The sequence below is a fragment of the Ambystoma mexicanum genome, chromosome 2q (genome assembly GCF_040938575.1).
Source record: "Ambystoma mexicanum isolate Mex_15411 chromosome 2q, UKY_AmexF1_1, whole genome shotgun sequence".
NCBI lineage: Eukaryota > Metazoa > Chordata > Amphibia > Caudata > Ambystomatidae > Ambystoma > Ambystoma mexicanum.
In genome coordinates, this window is record NC_090924.1 from 548,886,281 (window position 1) to 548,907,926 (window position 21,646).

Consider the following 21,646-nt stretch of genomic DNA (forward strand, 5'->3'; position numbering starts at 1 on the left):
CCAAGAATTCCAAGACGTTTTTCAGTAGGAACAGGCTAACATCGGTCTTATGATTGCCAAATCGATCTGGTACCCAATGCTCAACTACCTTGTAGTAGGATTTATGCTCTTAGGGAACCTGAGAACCTACATTTGCGTCAGTATTTAGATCAGTACCTAGCCAATGGTTTTATTCGCCCGTCCAAGTCTCCTGTCTCCTCAGCTCTGTTCTTCGTGCCGAAAAAAGAGGGCGACCTTAGAACATGTATAGACTATCGCGCCCTAAATCAAATAACGATTAAGAATCGTTATCCTCTGCCCCTGATCCCTGAGCTTATCGACCAGGTGAAAGACGCTTGTGTGTACACCAAGTTAGATCTCCGAGGAGCTTATCACCTGGTGCGTATAAAAGAAGGCGACGAATGGAAGACTGCATTCCGCACCAAATTTGGGCTCTTCGAATATCAGGTGATGCCCTTCGGTTTGTGCAATGCACCTGCCGCCTTTCAGTACTTTATGAATGATGCTCTTCGGGAACTTATCGACGTCTGTGTCATTGCTTATATTGACGACATCCTGGTGTACTCCTCTTCAGAATCCGATCACAGAAAACATGTTAGGGCAGTTCTTGAGAAATTGCGCCAGCACAGACTATTTGCAAAGCTCGAAAAATGCGTTTTTCATACCACAGAAGTGGAGTTTCTCGGATTCATCCTGACACGTCAAGGAGTCCGAATGGACTCGCGAAAGGTGGACGCCATCCTCAAATGGCTATCTCCTAGCTCGGTGAAGGGAGTTCAGAGCATGCTCGGCTTCACCAATTTCTATCGAAGATTCATCCCGGAATTTTCCCGAACAGTCCAACCCATCACAGCTCTCCTAAAGAAAAACAAACGCTTTAAATGGACTCTTGAGGCCGAACAAGCCTTTCAGGACCTGAAAACCAAATTCACCTCTGCACCTATATTGAAGCACCCGCACCCAGATCTCCCTTACATTGTGGAAACCGACGCATCCAGTTCGGCCATGGGAGCTGTCCTGTCGCAAAGAGACCCAGAAACTAACCAACTACACCCTGTGGCCTTTTGGTCCAGGAAATTTTCTCCTCCTGAAATCAACTACGCAATTACCGACAAAGAGTTACTGGCTATTAAATCTGCTTTCAAGGCTTGGCGTCACTACCTTCTCGGGGCAAGACACACCATCACCGTAATTACGGACCACAGAAATGTACAGTATTTAAAGACGGCCAAGGCTCAATCTTCACGACAACTCCGATGGGCTCTATTCTTTGCGGAATTTGATTTTGTAATTACCTATCGCCCTGGCTGCAAGAATGGTAAAGCGGACGCCTTATCCCGGATTGGCATGGAAGAACCGAATTCGAGTTTAGAACCTGTGCCAATCATACCTGAACAAAGAATCTTAGGCCTAACTTCATTGCAAACTATTGAGGACATCCAAACGCAAGTAAAACAACTTCTAGACTCTTCAGCCTTACTGGAATGTAGTCAAAAGGGTCCTCATTACACCGTTAAGGATGACTTACCCTACTTCCAGGAGCGGTTGTTTCTGCCTAGTAAAGAATTGCAAGAACTTGTTATTGCCCATCATCATGAATCATTAATGGAAGGACACCCTGGTATCGCTAAAACAGAGGAAAAAATCAAACGCCATTTCTGGTGGCCTTCTTGGAGAAAAGACATAAAGTCTTTTGTATTGTCTTGTGGAATTTGTGCCCAAAACAAGTGTAAAAAAAAAAAGCCAACCGGCCTACTTCAACCCTTGGATATTCCACCGGCACCATGGCACACCTTGTCAATGGACTTTATAACTGACCTGCCTCCTTGTGCTGGTTACAACACTATCCTTGTAATTGTGGATCTATTCTCCAAAATGGCCCACTTTATCCCTTTAAAAGGTTTGCCTTCAGCTTCCACCTTGGCCAAGGAATTTCTGGAGAATATAGTTCGCATACATGGTTTCCCTTCCATATTAGTCTTGGATCGTGGAAGTCAATTTATCTCCCATTTTTGGAAGAAGTGTTGCCAACTAGCACAAATAGATGTGCGGCTATCTACCAGCCACCACCCCCAGACCGACAGACAAACCGAGAGAACCAATCAGACTCTCGAGCAATATCTTCGGTGTATGTTACATCAATCCGAGTTAAATTGGAAAGACATCCTTTGGATCGCAGAATATGCATACAACAATTCAGTGCATTCTGGAACCGGACATACTCCTTTTTATACTTTGTATGCTCACCATCCTCGGACCTCTGATCTAGATCCACCTCTGACCCTGGAAATGCCCGCAGTAAATCATCTGCATTCCACAAGCCTTCAAAGAAGCTGCAACTCATTTACAGCAAGCCAAGAAAAAGTATAAAGAAAACGCTGATTTGCACCGAAGTAAAACTCCTCCTTACCAAGTAGGAGATCAGGTATGGCTGGCAACAAAACATTTACCCCTCAAGGGCCCGCGAACCTTCAATCCCAGATTCATAGGACCTTATCCCATCAAGGCTAAATCAATCCCGTGGCCTTTAAACTGGATTTACCGTCTAACATGCGTATTCATCCAGTTTTTCATGCATCACTTTTGACGCCAGTACAACTAGGGACCCGAGTGTCCAAGCCTCCAGACCCAGTTCAAATTGAAGGGGAATTAGAATTCGAAGTTAAAGACATTTTAGACTGCAAGGTGTTAAAGTCCAAACTCTTCTATCTTGTTGACTGGAAGGGATATGGACCTCAGGAGAGATCGTGGGAGCCTAGTAACCATGTTCACGCACCTCGATTAATACAAAGGTTCCACCGGAGATTTCCGAACAAGCCAAAACCCCCGGAGGGATCAACCTTGGGAGGGGCCTTGAGGGGGGGTACTGTCATGATGCCTACCTCCAAAGAGCCAGGTCCGACCCAGCAACCCCAGAGGCAGGCATCATTTCCCCCAGGGAAGTGCCAGCGGGCCCAAGCTGGAGCCCTTTAGACACAGTCCTGGCGCCTTAGGCGCCAGGCTCATGTTGGACCCCTGTCCTGGCGCCTTAGGCGGCAGGCTCATAAAGCTAGACATGTGTTCAAGTGTTTTAAGATGCACTTACCTGATGCAGACAATGCTGCTACATCCAGGCTCTCTTGAGGCCTTAATGGAACTACTTTACCTGTGGAACTACTTTCCCCTGGGTGTGGTCGGGGAAGGGTACATACCTGATCGGTGGAAGGATACATACCTGGAACTTCTTCCAAAGCTATTTAAACCACGCCCGATCAGCAACTCACGCTTCGCGTTGTTCTGCTCCTCGCAGCTGGACGCTCACCGTGTCAGCTCCTGCTTCTGGACTTCAGCCACGCCTGTCAGCATCCTGGGTCACCTGCTAAGAGAGAATTGGAGAGAAAGAAGACCTTACCTGCTAAAGCTGGATCACGTAGACTTCACACCGACGATCCTGAAAGGGAAGACATCATTTTAAAAGCATTTCGCTTCGATCGCTGCAGCGCTGCATTTCACTCACCTTTCCTGGGCACCTCCATCTTCAGCAGCGATCATCCAGATCCGCAGCCACATCCCAGAGCCTAGAGAGAAAAGGACAAGAACACAAGGTGAGAGAAGGAAGGGAATAGGAAAAGCTCAGTTTCCTTCTAAGACTTACCTGTTGGGTCATTCCCATTTCATTTCGGGTCCTGCCGCTTCCTGGCATTCCGGACCCCGGCCCCTATGGGGAAAAAAGACAAAGACATTGAATGAGCGAATGCAAAGACATTACCCGAACGCTCATCCAGAACTTACCTGTCATTTACTGGAACTGCACGTTTCACTTCGGGTCGGCGCCATATCTCCGGCATTCCGAACCCCGGCCCCTAAGGGGAAAAAGACATAAGCGTTAGCGCTTGCTGCAATAAGACAATGAACATTATTATTAAGCTTGAACTTTTGAACTTGCTACAGAACTCTTACAGCGCCTTACCTGAATAGTCAAGCTTATTTGAACTCCCATCAAACCTCAATCCAGTGAAGTAACTGGGTTTCAACGCGCCCCTGCATCAGAAGCAGGATGGAGAACTCATCCTTCCAGACCCTAAGGTGAGACTTCACGGGGAATCGAGGAAGGGTAACGTGGAGGGTTGGAAGGGAGTGGGAGGCTTGAGCATTATTCCGTCAGTAGGTAATACTCCCTTTTCACGCACAGGGGAATATTCCTGCGAGCCAGTGAGTCCATCTTCAGAGTCCTGCGCTTCACCATAGAAGAAGCATCAGCACTCGAAGCCAGACCTGCGCCTTCGTGGGAATCAGGTGAGCGTGACACCATTGGTGTCTGTGACTTTTGTGGTGGGCATGGGCATCCTTCCTGTTTCTGCTTTGGTACAACTCAAAGGTAAGTACCTGGACGAGAAAGAGGGACGCGAGGTAATACTCAGACTGCTTACTGGTAATCTTCAATATTCCCCCTCCTCCTCATCCTCCTCTGTCACACCCACCCAGGACCTTTGCTCGGCCCTGGCTGCACACTTCACTGAAAAATCCCTAGACATCCTTTTCTCTCTCACTTCCACACCACGTCATACACCAACACTTCTGGAGCCTCCCTTTGCCACTTTACCACTTCTCCTCTCTTCTCTCAATCCCATTACATCTGATGAGGTTGCCAGACAAGTCCGATCTGTGAATGCCTCATCCAAACAGGTGGACCCCTGCCCCTCCAAAACCATTGAGTACAACATTGACTCTCTTGCTCCAGCGTTGGCTGATCTCTGCAATCTCTCTTTTCCCATCTTCTCTTAAGCACTCAATTGTGCACCCTCTGCTTAAAACACCCTCTGCTGACCCCTCCATTCCGGCAAACTACCACCCTATCTCTATCACCCCCTTCCTTGACAAACTCTTAGAGAAACTGGCTATCTCTCAGCTCACCCTCAACACTGAATCTGCTGGTTGCCTCCACGTCCACCAGTCTGGCTTTAGAGCATCCAGAGGCATGGAAACTGCTCTTCTGAATACCTGTGAAGACCTGCTCTTAAATCTCGACACTAACACCCCTCTGTCCTCATTCTTCTTGACCTCTTCTCTGCCTTTGACATTGTAAACCACAACATCTTGATTGCACATCTCTGTGACACCCTGGGAATCACAGGTCAGGCTCTGGCGTGGGTAACCCCATTCCTTTCCGACCATCCATCCCAGGTGGAACTTGGGTCCTTTCTTTCTACTATCAGTCTTTCAACCTGTGGTGTTTCCCAAGGTTCTAACTTAGCCCCCTGGTCCTTCAACGTCTACATGGCTACCCTGGCATGTTGATTGTCACTTTCATCTCTAACTTAAAGTTTTACGTTGATGACACCCAACTCTCCTTCAGGCTACCCTGAGCAACGTCTTATACCTTGCTCACATCTGATTGTCCACAATTCAGCCATGGTGTGCTGCAAACTACCTCTGCCTCAGTGCAGGTAAGACTGACATCATTCACATCGGGACTCCTGCTCCCACATACCCACTCTCTTTCTGGTCAGCCTCCATTGGCCTTGCACCTGCACCCACCTGTGAGGCAAACAACCTTGGGGTCATTTTCGACTGCACTCTCCTTCTTCACTCACATTTCGGACATCTCTAAAAAGTCCAACTACTAGCTGCACCTCCTCAGTGATACTTTTCCTTTTCTCACCTTCCCCCAGCGACTCACTGTCTCCAGAGCCCTGATTCTCTCACGGCTGGACGACTGCAATAACCTCTTTCTCAACCTCCCTGCCTCTGCTCTGCGCCCTCTGCAACTCATCATAAACGCAAGACTTATCCTTGGCCTCAAGCCCACGGACTGCATCTCTCCGGCACTGAAATTCCTCCACTGGCTCCCTGTGTCTGCAAGGATCAAGTTCAAGACCCTCTGCATTATCCACAAGGCTTTCTGGGGCATGGGACCTACCTATCTGCAACAATGCCTACCTAAATACTGTCCTTCCCGAGCCCTCCACTCATCTACCTCCAACCTTCTGCGAGGGAGCTGGCTCGCCAAGCAGAGATTTGGAGGGAGATCTGTATCTCCCTATGGAATAGCCTCCCTGATGCCCTCCGTCTTGAGCCTGATCTCCTTAAGGTCCGGAAACCCCTTAAGACATTCCTCTTCTCCTCTTCCTTCTCCATCCCTCTACCCTTCTAACCTCTTTCTCTGCTTTATCCCACTCTCCGTTCTATTCCGCAAAGTTTGCTGACTGGCCGCCGGGTGTACCTCAGAGTCTCACAGGTCCAGGGCACCCTCGCCAGTCCTCTCGCACTTGCCTCTGGGCCTTACACTTGCCTCATCGTTACTGCACTTGGTCAATGACCCATGAAAGTGGTATCTGCCAGCACTTACCTCAGCTTCTTACTGACTGGGTGCACTTGGACTCCCCCTCCCCCCTGCACTTGTCCTCCCCCACCCACCTCCCCTCTCCTATACTGTCTTGCACTTGCATGATCTGAACGTACCGTGCCTTGAAGATTTGTCTATCTGTCTTCCCTTGTCCCCTCCTTGTATGGTGGCGCCTCAATGCACTTGGAAAAACTGCAGAATCGTCATCAGACCTATTTGCTGTCATCTACACTGTTAATTGTATTATATGAATGTACTCTGCCTGTGCAGACTTGTATTGTTCAGAAATTCAAGGCCTCTAAATGACTGTTGCTTTTTACCCTTGCACCCTCCCTCCTTCAGTGCTTTGAAACACATACTTTGAGTATAGGCGCTTTACAAATAAACATTACCTCCATGTCCACTCTTCCTCGTCCCAGTACTTACTTCATGAGGCCCCTGCCTCCGACACAGGACCTTCTTCTATTTCTTTAAATTCCTATAACTCCTCCCCCACATCCACGTCACTCAGTTTAATTTTTCCTGCCTCCCGCATGTTGGACTTTTTCTTCCCGGTGCAGGGCACTGGGGAGCACCGATTTCTGGCCCCCTGGGGGGGGCTGTGTGGCGGGGCCCTCTGCTCCCTCAGATGCAGCGCTGCTCCTGGGCCACCTGCGGGGCTTGGGGTCAAAGTTGAGCGGGATTGCTCACTCGGTTCTTTGCTGGGCTCCGGACCGCAGCGTGCGCATTGTGTCCCGGGTCCTGCATGGCCCGGGGAAGGTAAGGAGAGGGGAGGACTGGGCTTGATGTTTTTTCCCCTCTCCTCCTGTTTTGGCCATCTTGATTCGACAGGCCTTTTTCTCGTGCTCTGTGTACACATCTTTATTGGAAATGATGGCAAGCACTTGGCAGTATGGGCTAGCCTTCCCTTTTGTTGTGTGGCCTCTCTGCTTCTTGTTGTGGGGTGACAGTGGCAGAGAGTCTTTGAAAGTGCGGGGGCTCTGTTCTGTCGCAGGCATGTCACATACCACCCGCTCCTCAGACACACACAGCACAGGATGCACCGGATGTTAGCTGCATTCTCTGAGGGAAGGTAAGGAGAGGGGAGGTGTGTGCTTGATATTTTTCCCCTCTCCTGCTGTTATGGCCATCTTGACTCCTTAAACATGCTGTTTCCTCGTGCTTTGGGTACACATCTTTGTTGGAAATGATGGCAAGCACTTGGCAGTATGGGCTAAGTCTTCCCTTTTGTTGTGAGGCCTCTCTGCTTCTTGTCGTGGGGTGACTGTGGCAGAGTGTATTTGAAAGTGCGGGGGCTATGTTCTGTCGCAGGCATGTCACATACCACCCGCTCTTCAGACACACACAGCCCAGGATGCACCGGATTTTAGCTGCATTCTCTGGTGGAAGGTAAGGAGAGGGGAGGACTGTGCTTGATATTTTTCCCCTCTCCTGCTGGTAAGGCCATCTTGACTCCTTCAACATGCCATTTCCTCATGCTCTGTGTACACATCTTTATTGAAAATAATGGGAAGCACTTGGCAGTATGGCCTAGCCTTCCCTTTTTGTTGTGAGGCCTCCCTGCTTCTTGTCGTGGGGTGACAGTGGCAGAGAGTCTTTGAAAGTGCGGGGGCTCTGTTCTGTCACAGGCATGTCACATACCACCCGCTCCTCAGACACACGCAGCCCAGGATGCACCGGATGTTGGCTGTATTCGTTGCGTGCAGCCTGTGAAACGGCGCAGATTTGGACGCGTCTGCAAGCGTCCGGTACGGTACCGGCCTGGCATAGTCTACACTTTGGGTTCGAGTCTCTGCGGTGCTGACTCGGCCCTTCATCATTCCTAGACCAACGCATTGGAACGATTTAGAGCTTGGGGCTACCAGCTACTGGATACAGGGCTCAAGCCACCTCTCAGCAATGTGGCGAGTTAGTGGTGTGTTTGGGTCTGTGCTAGTTATGTACGCAGACTCCTTGTCCTGTACTCTTCCTCTGAACTGCACGAGGGAAGGTCAAAGGAGATGATTTTCTTTTCCCTTGTCCGGAATGGAATTATAGAAAATGCATCATGGAAGTAATGGCCATTCAGAGGGTTCCCAGTGTCTCTTCTTTTAGGGCCTAGGTCCTCCGGTGCTGACGTGTTGCTTTCACGCCTCCTCTCAGGCTTGTGGGAAGTGATATGACACATGGTGGCACATGTCTGTGCTTAGAGGGGTTCTCAGAGCCCCTGGTGTCGGTGGAGGGGGACGTCACTTCAATGGGTTTTTCCAGTGTAGGAATACCCCTGGTGGGGGGTTGCCTTTCATGTCTGCTATCCGGGATGGATTGCTTTGCCCCGCTTTGTGACAATACTCTGCCCTTTTGACGCCAGCCTGGTGGCTCCTCTGTCGGCTGGGGGGGGCATGGTCTGCTGGACTTCTGGGCTGTCCTGTATCTTCCTTTTGATAAGTGGGATCTTTTTGTGGGCTGACAAGCATGCTGTTATATTGTGGCAAAGGCATGCTTCAACGTCCTGTGATTTTCCTCTGGTGCAAGTGCAGTGACTGTCGGTTTTCCCCGGCTCCTCGTCTCTATCTTCTCGGAGGTGTATGGGACCGGTGGGGTTCGGCTTCCTGGATAATGGGCTCCTTCCGGAGTTTTCTACTTGCGTGTGTTCCTGGTCCCTATGCCTTCTAGGATGTGTCAACTGCTTATGGGTCTCAAGACCCTGCACTGCTTGTCCGGACGTCTGGGGAGAGCATACTCTGGATGTTGTGCAGGGGGGGGGGGGCGCTTGCTGGCTGGTTTGAGCTGGGTTCTCAGAAGGCACTGTGTCTCGGCTCACCTGTTGCTGAAGTTACGGGGCACGTGGCGTCTTACATGTTTTCCGGTTCCTTTAGCCCGTCTTCGGTTACGTCCCCTGGTGTCTTATACTCTCTTCCACTGGCTTCCGACGTCTCGGCTTTCGTAGTTGTGTTTTCAGTGTCCCCAGCGCTGCGAGTCTCCCTGCTCTGGTGGCGGGGGGATTCAGGTCTACATGCTGAAGTGTGCATGGTCCATCCTCCTGTGGCCTCTCTTACTACCGACGCCGGCAGAAAGGGTCTACATTGGGGGTCCTCTCAGCTCAAGGGTTGTGGGATCTGGGGAGAGCCGGCGATCATCCAATTGGCAAGAGTTGTGCCATTGTCCAAGCTCTGGTGTACTACAAGGAGTTGCTGGACGGTTGGCAACTTTGATCCAATCGGACAATACGACAGCCTTGGCATATGTCAACTGCAAAAGGGGTTCCGGCCGCTCCTTGAATGCTCTGGCAGCACTGATAGGCACCTGGGAGAAATCTCAACTGGTGTCTCTGGTGGCCTCATGTATCAGAAGGGTGGACAATGTTCAAGCGGATCTTCTCAGACGCCGGTTTTCACTCCTTGGCGGAACTGGTCCTGTTGGCCCAGGTCTTTGCGGTGACCTGTGTCAGATTAGGGTGCCCGGTTCTAGACCTGTTTGCTTCCCCGGCCTCAGCAGAAGTTCCCCTCTTCTGCTCTCGGTTTCAGGCCGGGGGGATTGGGGGATGGACTCCCTCTCTGTACAGTAGCCTTGGGGTTTTCCTTTATGCCTTTCCTCCTATTCCCCTTCTGCCCCGGGTGGTTTGGCGCATCAGAGGGTCCAGGGTGAATGTGTTGTTGTTAGCTCAGTTCTGGTCCCACCGTAGTTGGCTCCCCTCTCTGTTGGAGCTTCGGTTCTAGGAACCTACTTCCGAGGTGGCCATGTCCCCTTCAAGGGGATCTGCGGTTGGAATTTCACTGGATGCAATGGGCAGTGTGGCTATTGGTCGGTCTAGGTTGATATCTCAGGGGTTCTCAGATCCTGTAGTTGAGTACATAATGGATGCTCTTAGACCCTCCACTCTGAAGGTGTTCGGCAGGCATTGGGGCCATTTCCGAGACTGGTATGGGTGGTCTGGGATCCCTCCCCTGCGTTCTGCTTCGATTCCTTCAGAAGGGCTTTTGACAGGGGCCTGGCAGTTTTTTTTCCCCAGGCTTCACTCTCAGTGGGCCTCCATGGGGGACTCTGATGGTCACTTGGATGGGGAGGTGTTGGTGGGGAAGTTGCTCCAGGCTTTTTCTTCTTCCCGTCCTTGTGCTGATAAAGGGCTTCCCCCTTGGGATCTCCCTCTTGTATTATGGTTCCTCCTTTTGAGCCCTTTCCCGAAATTGATATCAAACATCTTGCACTGAGGGTGCTGCCAGACTCGGTGCTGCTGAGGTGTGGTCTGAAGTTCCTCCCTTAAGTTGTATCTCGGTTTTCACACATCAAGATCTGGTTCTCCCTGACTTCTTTCATGATCCGAGAATGCATGATGGCTTGGCTTAACATTATGGGCCCCATTACAACTCAGGCGGTAAGGGGTTTACGGCACCGTAAACAGCGCCAACCCTTACCGCCTGAGTACGAGGTCCTTTAGCGCCATGGCGGATTTAACACCTGCTTTTAGCAGGTGTTAAAATCCATGGCGCTAAGGGACCATGGAGTTAATTACGCCACCGTAATTTACGGTGGTGTAATTAACGCCTTCCCCACTCCCATTATGCCCTATGGGGCAAAAATGGGAATGGGGAAGGGTAAATGGGGATTGGGGACTTACCGCCCCGCCAAACTCGGAATGGGGCGGTAAGTCCGCCAACCACCATGGCGTAAACGTAGTTTACGCCATGGTGGTAAAGTCACGGCCCAGGCGGTAACTTACCGCCTGGGTCGTAATGAGGCCCTATGTCCGGCGGGACGTGTTGGAGTATTTGGCTAGGTTTGCTTTTTTTCACCAATCTGATAGTCTTCTGATTGCTTGTGGTCCGGCTGGGGCTGGGCATAACACATCTGTGGTTTCCATTTTCCGATGGTTCCGGGTTGTGATCTCCAGGGCCTATGTGGCTTTTGGCTTGCCTGTGCCTGCGCACGATCAGGGGCGGTCCGCCAGGGGTTTGGCGGCTTCCTGGGCCGATGCAAGGAGGGTTTTTTCTGCAAGAGATTTGTATAGCTGCCGCCTTGGATGGTCTAGGGATTTTCATCAACCGCTATGGGTTGAGTTTCTCCCACTCGGGGGGGTTGGTTACTTCGTGGTTGGAGTTTTATCTGTGGGGATATTAATTAGGAGTTATTTTGGGTGTGTTTGCTGCTCTGTCTTTAGCTCTGTGTCTCATTGGGACCTTTTCCCCGTTGCTGCTTTGGTATACCTCATGAAGTAAGTACTGGGACGAGGAAGAGTGGACGTGGAGGTAATGCTCTGATTACTTACTGGTAATCTTCATTACTCCTAGTCCTACTCTTCCTCGTCATAGTACTGATGACCCTCCTCACCCTCCCTGCAGGGAAGGTCCCATGCTCTGGCTTGGTAATATGAAGCTGAGTGACGTGGATGTGGGGAAGGAGTTATATGAATTTAAAGAAATAGAAGAAGGTCCTGTGTTGGAGGCAGGGGCCTCATGAAGTAAGTACTGTGACAAGGAAGAGTAGGACTAGGAGTAATGAAGATTACCGGTAAGTAATCAGAGCATTACCATACTATGCCATACTATACTAGTCTCACTCTTCCTCGCGCCATTATGGACTTCCCTTCCCTCTCGCCCGTTGAATGAAGGTTCCCATGCCCAGGCTTTAGATTACTGCCATTGGCTGGTTAGTTGGGAGGTTATACCTCCTAGGAGGGGAGGGGTGGCCAGTGGAGGGCTTGAAAAGAGAAGAGTTCCACTGAGCACGGAACATACTCAAAGGTAAGTACTGGGATGAGGAGGAGTAAGACTAGGAGTAATGACGATTACCAGTTAGTAATCCGAGCATGCATTTAAATGGATATGAAATGCATTGAAATTAATATGACAATCATTGAAATGAATATAGCCTGGGTCACACATGCCAGCGCAGCCATGTAGACATTGAAGAAAAAGGGGGCTAAGTTAGAACCCTGGGAAACACCACAGGTTGAAAGACTGATAGTAGAAAGAAAGGACCCAAGTTCCACCTGGGATGGATGGTCGGAAAGGAATGAGGTTACCCATGCCAGAGCCTGACCTGTGATTCCCAGGGTGTCACGGAGACGTGCAATCAGAATGTTGTGGTTTACCATATCAAAGGCAGAGAAGAGGTCAAGAAGAATGAGGACAGCGGGGTGTTATTGTTGAGATATAAAAGTAGGTCTTCAAAGGTATTCAGAAGAGCAGTTTCCGTTCCTCTGGATGCTCTGAAGTCAGACTAATGGTCGTGAAGGCAACCAACAGATTCAGTGTTGAGGGTGAGCTGAGAGATAGCCAGCTTCTCTAAGAGTTTGTCCAGGAAGTGGGTGATAGAGATAGGGCGGTAGTTTGCCGGAATGGAGGGGTCGGCAGAGGGTTTCTTAAGCAGAGGGTGCACAATAGAGTGCTTAAGAGAAGATGGGAAAACTCCAGTGATAGAAGATAGATTGCAGAGATCAGCCAACGCTGGAGCAAGAGAGGCAATGTTGTACTTAATGGTTTTGGAGGGGCAGGTGTCCACCTGTTTGGATGAGGCCTTCATAGATCGGATTTGTCTGGTGACCTCATCAGGTGTAATGGGATTGAGAGAAGAGAGGAGAAGTGGTAGAGTGGCAAAGGGAGGCTCCAGAAGTGTTGATGTATGATGTGGTGTGGAAGCGAGAGAGAAAAGGATGTCTTGGGTTTCTTCAGTGAAGTGAGCAGCCAGGGCCGAGCAAAGGTCCTGGGTGGGTGTGACAGAAGAGGAGGAGGAGGAGGAGGAGGAGGGGGAATATTGAAGATTACCAGTAAGTAATCTGAGTATTACCTCCACGTCCTTCTTTCTCGTCCAGGTACTTACCTTTGAGTTGTACCAAAGCAGAAACAGGAAGGACGCACATGCCCACCACAAAAAACACAGACACCAAGGGTAATGCGAAACCCACCCAACACCAATTTATTCAAGATACAGAAAAAAGCCAGTTGAGCTGGTAATGCAGAATTAATGTATTAGGTGTAGCAACTTGGCAAATATCCAACAAAGGTAGCCCCCGCAGGCGTGCCCAGGGGATGGTCACCTCTCTTGTGGACCGACCATGGAGCCAAACTGCAGTACAGAGGCCCACAGACACATAGAATCAAAGATTTAATCCACCGGCTAGATAAAAAGGACTCTCTCTGGGACAGATAATGGCAGACTGCCTGCTTGGCATTCAGACAATGCCAAGCCTCCTCCTTAGGACAGGACAGAGCAAGAAAGAAAGCTGGGATAACCACCTCCTGAGACCAATGGAACCAAGAGGCAACCTTGGGCACAAACGAGAGGTCACAGCCCAGCACCAAAACCTCCTCCTGGACCACAAGAAACAGTGGCCTACGCAAGAGGGCCTTGATTTCCCCCAAATACTGAGCCAAAGTAATGGCAATCAGGAAGGTAGTCTTCAGCGTCAACTGTTTCATCTCCACCTCCTCCTGGGGCTAAAATGGAGGCTTCTGCAATATGGAAAGGACCAAAGGAAGGTCCAACGGGGAATGACAAATGGGCTCAAAGGATGAGTACTTGCCACCCCTTTCAAGAGCGTTCATACCAGAGCCTTGCCCCCTACCGGAGAGGTCCAGGAAACCTGGAAAGCCCGAATGGCAGAACACTGAGAACAGAAAGTAGAGACCACCAACCCCTTCTCCGCCCCTTCATGAAGAAATTGTAAAATGTCTGGGAGCCACACTCCAGTGCCAGGACACACTTCAGGTAACACCAAGCCAGAAAATTAGCCAAATGACGGTCAGAGGACTTAAGTGTAGAGGACTGACGCGCCCTCTGAACCATCCCAGCCATTGCAGCTGAAAGGCCTAATGCCAGGAGATCCCTCCTCTCCTTTTCCAGAACCCAGAACGAATGAGAGAGGAGAAGGGGGACATTGACCACCCACAATGGATACGGCCACCTGAGCAACACCCAAGGAGGAGCAAACTGCATCTCCAGAAGGCCCGGGAACCACCCCCTCTGAGGCCAGTAAGGGACCACCAGGATGAACACGCACAGAGATTATCCGATTGTGCTGATGAACTGCAGAATCAGGGGATTTGGAGGAAAGGGATAAAGAAGCTCTGGGGGCCAAGTTAAAGGAAGAGCGTTCCCCTCCCCCCCAAGCTCCGGGGGGCAGAGTCCTCAAGCAAAACCAGGAAGGATTAGAGTTGCAGGGGGATGCAAATAGGTCCATCCAGGGATGCCCGAACAACCGACACACCTCCTGAAAAACCTTGAGACATCTCCCCTGAGACCGGAAACACCCTGCTGAGCTGGTCTGCAGTCACATTGTCCACCCCCTGGATATCGACTGCTCTCAAGGAGACCATATGTGCCGCAGCCCAGGTCCAAATGGACAAAGCCAGATCCTCCAGAGAGCGGGACCCCGTACCCCCTGATGGTTGATGTAAGCCAAAGCTGAGGGGTTGTCTGTCCATTCCAGAACATCCTTCCCCTGGATCGAAGACCTGAAGACCACCAAAGTCCTTATAACACCTGGCAACTCCTTCCAATTGGAGGAGGCCTGCTTGAAAAGAAAAGAGTTCCAGTGAGCACGGAACATACTCAAAGGTAAGTACTGGGAAGAGGAAGAGGAACATGGAGGTAATCTCTTATTCATTCAAATGGATGTTATATTAATTTTGATATATGTTACATTCACTTCAATATGTGTCATATTCATTTCAATGGGTTTCATATTCATTCCATTGCATGTCCTATTCACTTCAATGTGTCCTATTCATTTCAATCTGTGTCATATTCATTTCAATGGGTTTGATATTCATTCCATTGCATGTCCTATTTACTTCAACATGCGTCATATTCTTTTCAGTGAGTGTCATATTTATTTCAATGCATGTCTTATTCATTCCAATGCATGGTATATTAATTCCAATGCATGTCTTATTCATTCCATTGCATGTCACATTCTCTTCAACGTGTGTCATATTCACTTCAACGTGTGTCATATTCACTTCAACGTGTGTCATATTCTTTTCAATGGGTGTCATATTCATTCCATTGCATGTCCTATTCACTTCAAAGTTTGTCATATTCATTTCAATGGGTGTCATATTTATTTCAATGCATGTCCTATTCATTTCACTGCATGTCCTATTCATTCCAATGCATTTATATTCACTTCAATGTGTGTCATATTCATTTCAATGGGTGTCATATTCATTCCAATGCATGTTATAGTCACTTCAACGTGTGTCATATTCATTTCAACGTGTGTCATAGTCATTCCAATGCATGTTATATTCACTTCAACGTGTGTCATATTCATTTCAATCGGTCTCAGATTAATCCCATTGCATGTCCAATACACTTCAACATGTGTCCTATTCACTTCAACATTTGTCATATTCATTTCAATTGGTTTCATATTTATTTCAATGCATGTCCTGTTCATTTCACTGCATGTCTGATTCATTCCAATGCATGTTATATTCACTTCAATGTGTGTCATATTCATTTCAATCGGTCTCATATTAATTCCATTGCATGTCCAATACACTTCAACATGTGTCATATTAATTTCAGTCGGTGTCATATTTATTTCAATGCATGCCTTATTCATTCCAATGCATGGTATATTAATTTCAATGCATCTTACATTCACTTCAATGTGAGTCATATTCATTTCAATGAGTGTCATATTCACTTCAAAGTGTGTCATATTCACTTCAACATGTGTCATATTCATTTCAATGGGTGTCATAGTCATTCCATTTCATGTCCTATTCGCTAAACATGTGTCATATTCATTTCAATGTATGTCATATTTATTTCAATGCATGTCCTTCTCATTTCAATGCATGTCTGATTCATTCCAATGCATGTTACATTGACTTCAACGTGTGTCATATTCATTTCAATGGGTGTCATATTCATTCCATTGCATATCCTATTCACTTCCACGTGTGTCATATTCATTTCAATGGGTGTCAAATTCATTCCATTGCATGTCCTATTCACTTCAACGTGTGTCATATTCATTTCAATGGGTGTCAAATTCATTCCATTGCATGTCCTATTCACTTCAACGTGTGCCATATTTATTTCAACGTGTGTCATATTCATTTCAATGGGTGTCATATTCATTCCATTGCATGTCATATTCACTTCAACATGGGTCATATTAATTTCAATGGGTGTAATATTTATTTCAACGTGTGTCATATTCATTTCAATGGGTGTCATATTTACTTCAACGTGTGTCATATTCATTTCAATGGGTGTCATATTCATTCCATTGCATATCATATTCACTTCAACATGTGTCATATTCAATTCAATGCATGCCTTATTCACTGAATTTCAGTGTATGTCATACTCATTTCAATACATGTTATACTCATTTCGATAAGTATTATAGCCATCTCAATGTATGCCTTACTCATTTCATTGCATGTTGTATTCATTTCAATATGTCACATTCTCAAAGGTGTAATTTTGACCTGAACGGCTTCCCATAGATGCAGACAAAGGAAAGGCATGACAAAGTAAAAGTATGACGAAATAAATATCTGGCGAAATGAATGTATGACAAGGAAAATGTGTGTGGTGAAGTAAAGGAGGGATACCTTGTTTAACAATATTCCCTTGGACCTTCTGTGATGTTATTGAAGCAATTAGAGATGGGTGAACCAGATGGTAAACGATTTTAGCATTTCTAAACAATGGGGACCAGCCTCTCATCTGGATTGGAGTATTTAATTGTTTGACTTGGCTCATATACAGCTCTTAGCTCTTACTGAATTCTAGGGGACTAGAGCAGTATTCTAGAATTCATAATTACTGGTGGTTTGTTTGTTTGTTTATTTATATAGCACACAAAACCCTGAGGTATCTAGGCACTTAAGCTTAGTTTCAGTGCTTCAAGTTAAGAAAAGGAAGCGTAAGAGGTGAATTACAACATTTTGGAACGTGCAAGGGTAATACATTATATGCAATGTGCAAAAGATAGGTACAATGTGATCACATTCATTAAGCCTAGCCCCATGTTACAGGGCGGCAGCAACACCCAGAAGTCATGTCAAATCACTGGGCAAATACATGGTGCCAGCCCCAAGTTGCAGGGTGCCAACAACTCACAGATGCAAAAGTCAAATCAATGGGGAAAAGCATTGTGTCTACCCCATGTTGCAGGGTGGCAGCAACACACAAATGCGAATTCTCAGCGATAGGTAAATACAAGGTGCTTACCCCATGTTGCAGGATGGCAGCAGCGCACAAATGCAAAGGTCCAGCATTAGGCAAATGCATGGTGCCTACCCCATGTTGCAGGGCGGCAGTAGCCTGCAAATGTGAAAGTCCAGTAGTAGGCAAATACATGGTGCCTTCCCCGTGTTGCAAGGCGGCAGCTGCACACAAATGCAAAAAGTCCAGCAATAGGCAAATACATGGTGCCTACCCCGTGTTGCAGGGCGGCAGTAGCCTGCAAATGTGAAAGTCCAGCAATAGGCAAATACATGGTGCCTACCCCGTGTTGCAGGGCGGCGGTAGCCTGCAAATGTGAAAGTACAGCTATAGGCAAATACATGGTGCCTACCCCGTGTTGCAGGGCGGCAGTAACCTGCAAATGTGAAAGTCCAGCAATAGCCAAATACATGGTGCCTACCCCGTGTTGCAGGGCGGCAGTAGCCTGCAAATGTGAAAGTCCAGCTATAGGCAAATACATGGTGCCTACCCCATGTTGCAGGGCGGCAGTAGCCTGCAAATGTGAAAGTCCAGCAATAGCCAAATACATGGTGCCTACCCCGCGTTACCCCATCTGAAAGTTACCAAGTGGTAATGGTAATTATACAGTAGGGACATAAAAATGAATGCAAATAAAAAAACAGAGCATGAACTTTGGTCATTTGCATTCATTTCAGAAATGTGCAGATCACCTTCTCCACAAAGGTGCCCAGTGCATTTCAGGAGAGCTGTGCTGCAGTGCTAATGATGTGCCGACCAAACCCCTTGCATACATTAGTGTCAGAAGCACAGTCCAGACACTAATCTATACATGGACCCAGGACCTGCATCCGTGCTGGGTGCACATTTCATAATGATGTTTTCTGAAGGGCCCTTCATTGTGAAATGTAAAAAACACCTTTCCATTTCTATACAAGTGAAAGTGGGACAGCAGCGGTTTATTCTGCTGCTATTCCATTTAAAAGAAAATGGGCCTCATTACGAGTTTGCCTACCGTCACTGTTGTTGCCAGACCGGCACATGGGCAGACTGTAGGAGTCTGCGGGCGGCTGCCGCCCTGCCTGCCAAGTCTGACCTATCGGGCAGGACGGTACCAACCCACAGACTTTCCAGGAAGCACTGGCACCATTATTAACAGTGCCAGTGCTTCCGTCATTCCCATTCCCATTGAGTGTTATAGGACTCAAATGGGAATAGGGATTTACATTTTTCTGGTGCCTGACTTCCAGGAACACCGGGGTTGTAATCCCCCGGTGTTTCCGTGGAGCCAGGCACCGGAAAAAATCAGCAACTGCCAGATTTGTAATGAGGATTGTATGACCCTGTCATGCGTTGCGCTCCCCTTCAGCCAACTTCATATCGCCATAGTGGAATGGAAATCAGCCAACTTCATATAGCCGTAGTGGAATGGAAATCAGCCAACTTCATATAACCGTAGTGGAATGGAAATCAGCCAACTTCATATAGCCGTAGTGGAATGGAAATCAGCCAACTTCATATAGCCATAGTGGAATGGAAATCAGCCATCTTCATATAGCCATAGTGGAATGGAAATCAGCCATCTTCATATAGCCATAGTGGAATGGAAATCAGCCATCTTCATATAGCCGTAGTGGAATGGAAATATTTTCCGTGCATTTCAAAGAGGATTCTCTTTGTGGATTTTCATGTGCTTAGAAATGCACAGAAACCACCCCTTTATTTGTGGAAATGTGCAAAGGTAGTGAAAAGTGCATCTGAATCATCACAGATGCACACATTCAGACTCACTTAAATAATAGGCTGCAAGACTTTGTGGCGCACGTGATGAGATGCACAAGCGCGTCCCTTAACTTTCCCAAAGAAAAGCACCAGATTATCCACAGCGATGACCTGCACATTTCAAGTAGGCTGTGCGCATCTCAAGCGATGTTCACTACAGCCTCCTTGCATCCATTGCTGCTGGGAGCACACTCCCAACACTAGTGTATGACATGCTCCCAGCTCGCTTGTGGGTGCTGGGAGTGCATGTAACGTGACGGCCATTAATGGGCCCGTAATTGTGAAATGTTAAAACAAAAAATAGCATTTCATCACTGCTTGAGAGAAGGAAATGCGAGTGGGGTAGCAATAATTCATACCTCTGTTGTTCTATTTAAAAGAAAAGGCATGGCCGGGTAATTACCCTGCCAAGCACTGCTCATCCCCTTGTACCTATTCCAACTGGACACAGGGGAATGTGAATATTTTCTGTGCATTCTACAGAGAATTCCACTTAGTCGCTTCAGGATGCACTTTGAAATTTGCTGAAACGCCCCATTATTGCGCAAATATGCAAAGAGGTTGAAAATACACATCTCAGTATGTGTATTTGTGCTGCGAAAATTAAGACGTCCATTGAACATAGGGGGACATGTTTTTTGTGACGCAAGTGATGACGTGCACAAGTGCATTCCTTCAGTTGTACCCAAAACAGTTTTGGGAATCCGCCCCATCAAACCCAATTGGAGCCACAGTGACCTAAGCCTCGAATTGGGTCTAGTCGATTCGAATCCATTCAAGGCAAATTGGTCATTCAGTGGCTTGGCTCATATTGAGTCCAAAAAAAGCCAGATGGAGACTCAAATGGCTCAAGCTGATTCAAACAATTGCTTCAAAGGTTCGAACCAGTTTTAGAGTCAAGCACTTCACTCTAGAGTCAAGCACTGCACTTGCACGTTCTGAATACTCACAATGCATAATAGGTTGGTCCTCCCCCCCTCCACTCCTCTTAAATATTCTGTTTTTTAATGTATTTTGATGTATTTCCCACTTCTGCTCCTTCCCTTGCCCCGTGGACGCTTTGAAACAGTATTTTCTTATTGTATAAGTACCTAACAAGCAAACAATAAAATAAATAAATAAGGCTCACCCATTTATTTGATATCTTAGTCAAGTACTGTCATATGTATGTACACTTCCTTGTATTCATATTTTTAAATTCAAGATATAAGAAGGCCAGCAACATCATCAGCTCATTAGCTCATTGCCTTCTTGGGTAATATTGCTCATTTGCTCATTAATTAACTTATCCTGTTTAATGATCTGTTAATGTTTCAATCAATTGCAAAGGTTTTAGTGTTGTTTAAGATTATAGATATATGCTATATCTCACACTTTAAACCGCGTCAGTTCACTTTTCTTTCTTTTTAATACGTATGTAACCATTATATTCGCTCTGTAATTAAATGTATATTTAGCATTGCATGTTTCTCTGATTTAATAAAATGCATTGTTGTACTCCAGGTTAATGTATGGATAGAACTGCAGCTGTGCAGAAGATGAAGCTGCCAAATAAAAGGTCATCGTCACCCCAGTTAGCTGTTCTAACAGGATGGCTAGCCTTTCCATTTAACATGAGGTGCTCTCACTATACGCTGTGATTGTGTGAGCACATTTTGTTCTGCCTAATAAACTCTACAGTTCTGGGGCACCAGGTATAATGTTGAAGTGCTGTACAATCAGCAGAGTAAACATTGACATCCACATTGATAACTGTGTAGCTGAAGGTGGCAAGATCCAGCATTGACGTCACTGAAATCTATTTCCACGCTGAGGCATAATCTGCCCTACTTGAAAATCAACAAGCATGTGATATTCGGTTCCTCGCGCATTGTACTTCGATTTTGTTCTTAACGTGAAAGCACTCGTAAAAGTGAGTAATAACCCCACTTGCTTTTGAACGTCCGGATAAGGCATGCAAGCTTAATCCTGTGATTACTATACTGATAATGTGGATCTAATTGAACATTCAGACACGTGTCTTTACAAATCGGGGAAGAACATGGTCTAACTGGCTATCATATTCGAGTAAAATTAATGCTGAAATGGTTGTTGGATTCGAGCAAGCTACTCGGGCGCTATGACAGCTCAGGTGCAAGTCGTTTGTCTAGGAAGAAAGACAAAGCATCATAGTACAGGTTCCAATCCCGGGCTTGCGCAAAGAAACAAGCGCGTTATAGAAGAACAATACTGATTACTTTCTGCAACATCTGCTTTATAGAAGAGCTTTGTCACCACGCGTGAGCAATACACAACCCTTTCCCGGGACAAGTTTGACGTACTCCTTGATAAAAAATGTCTAAGCCACAAGCAAGCTACTCCAAAGTCACAAAAGCATGCATTATTGAGCCA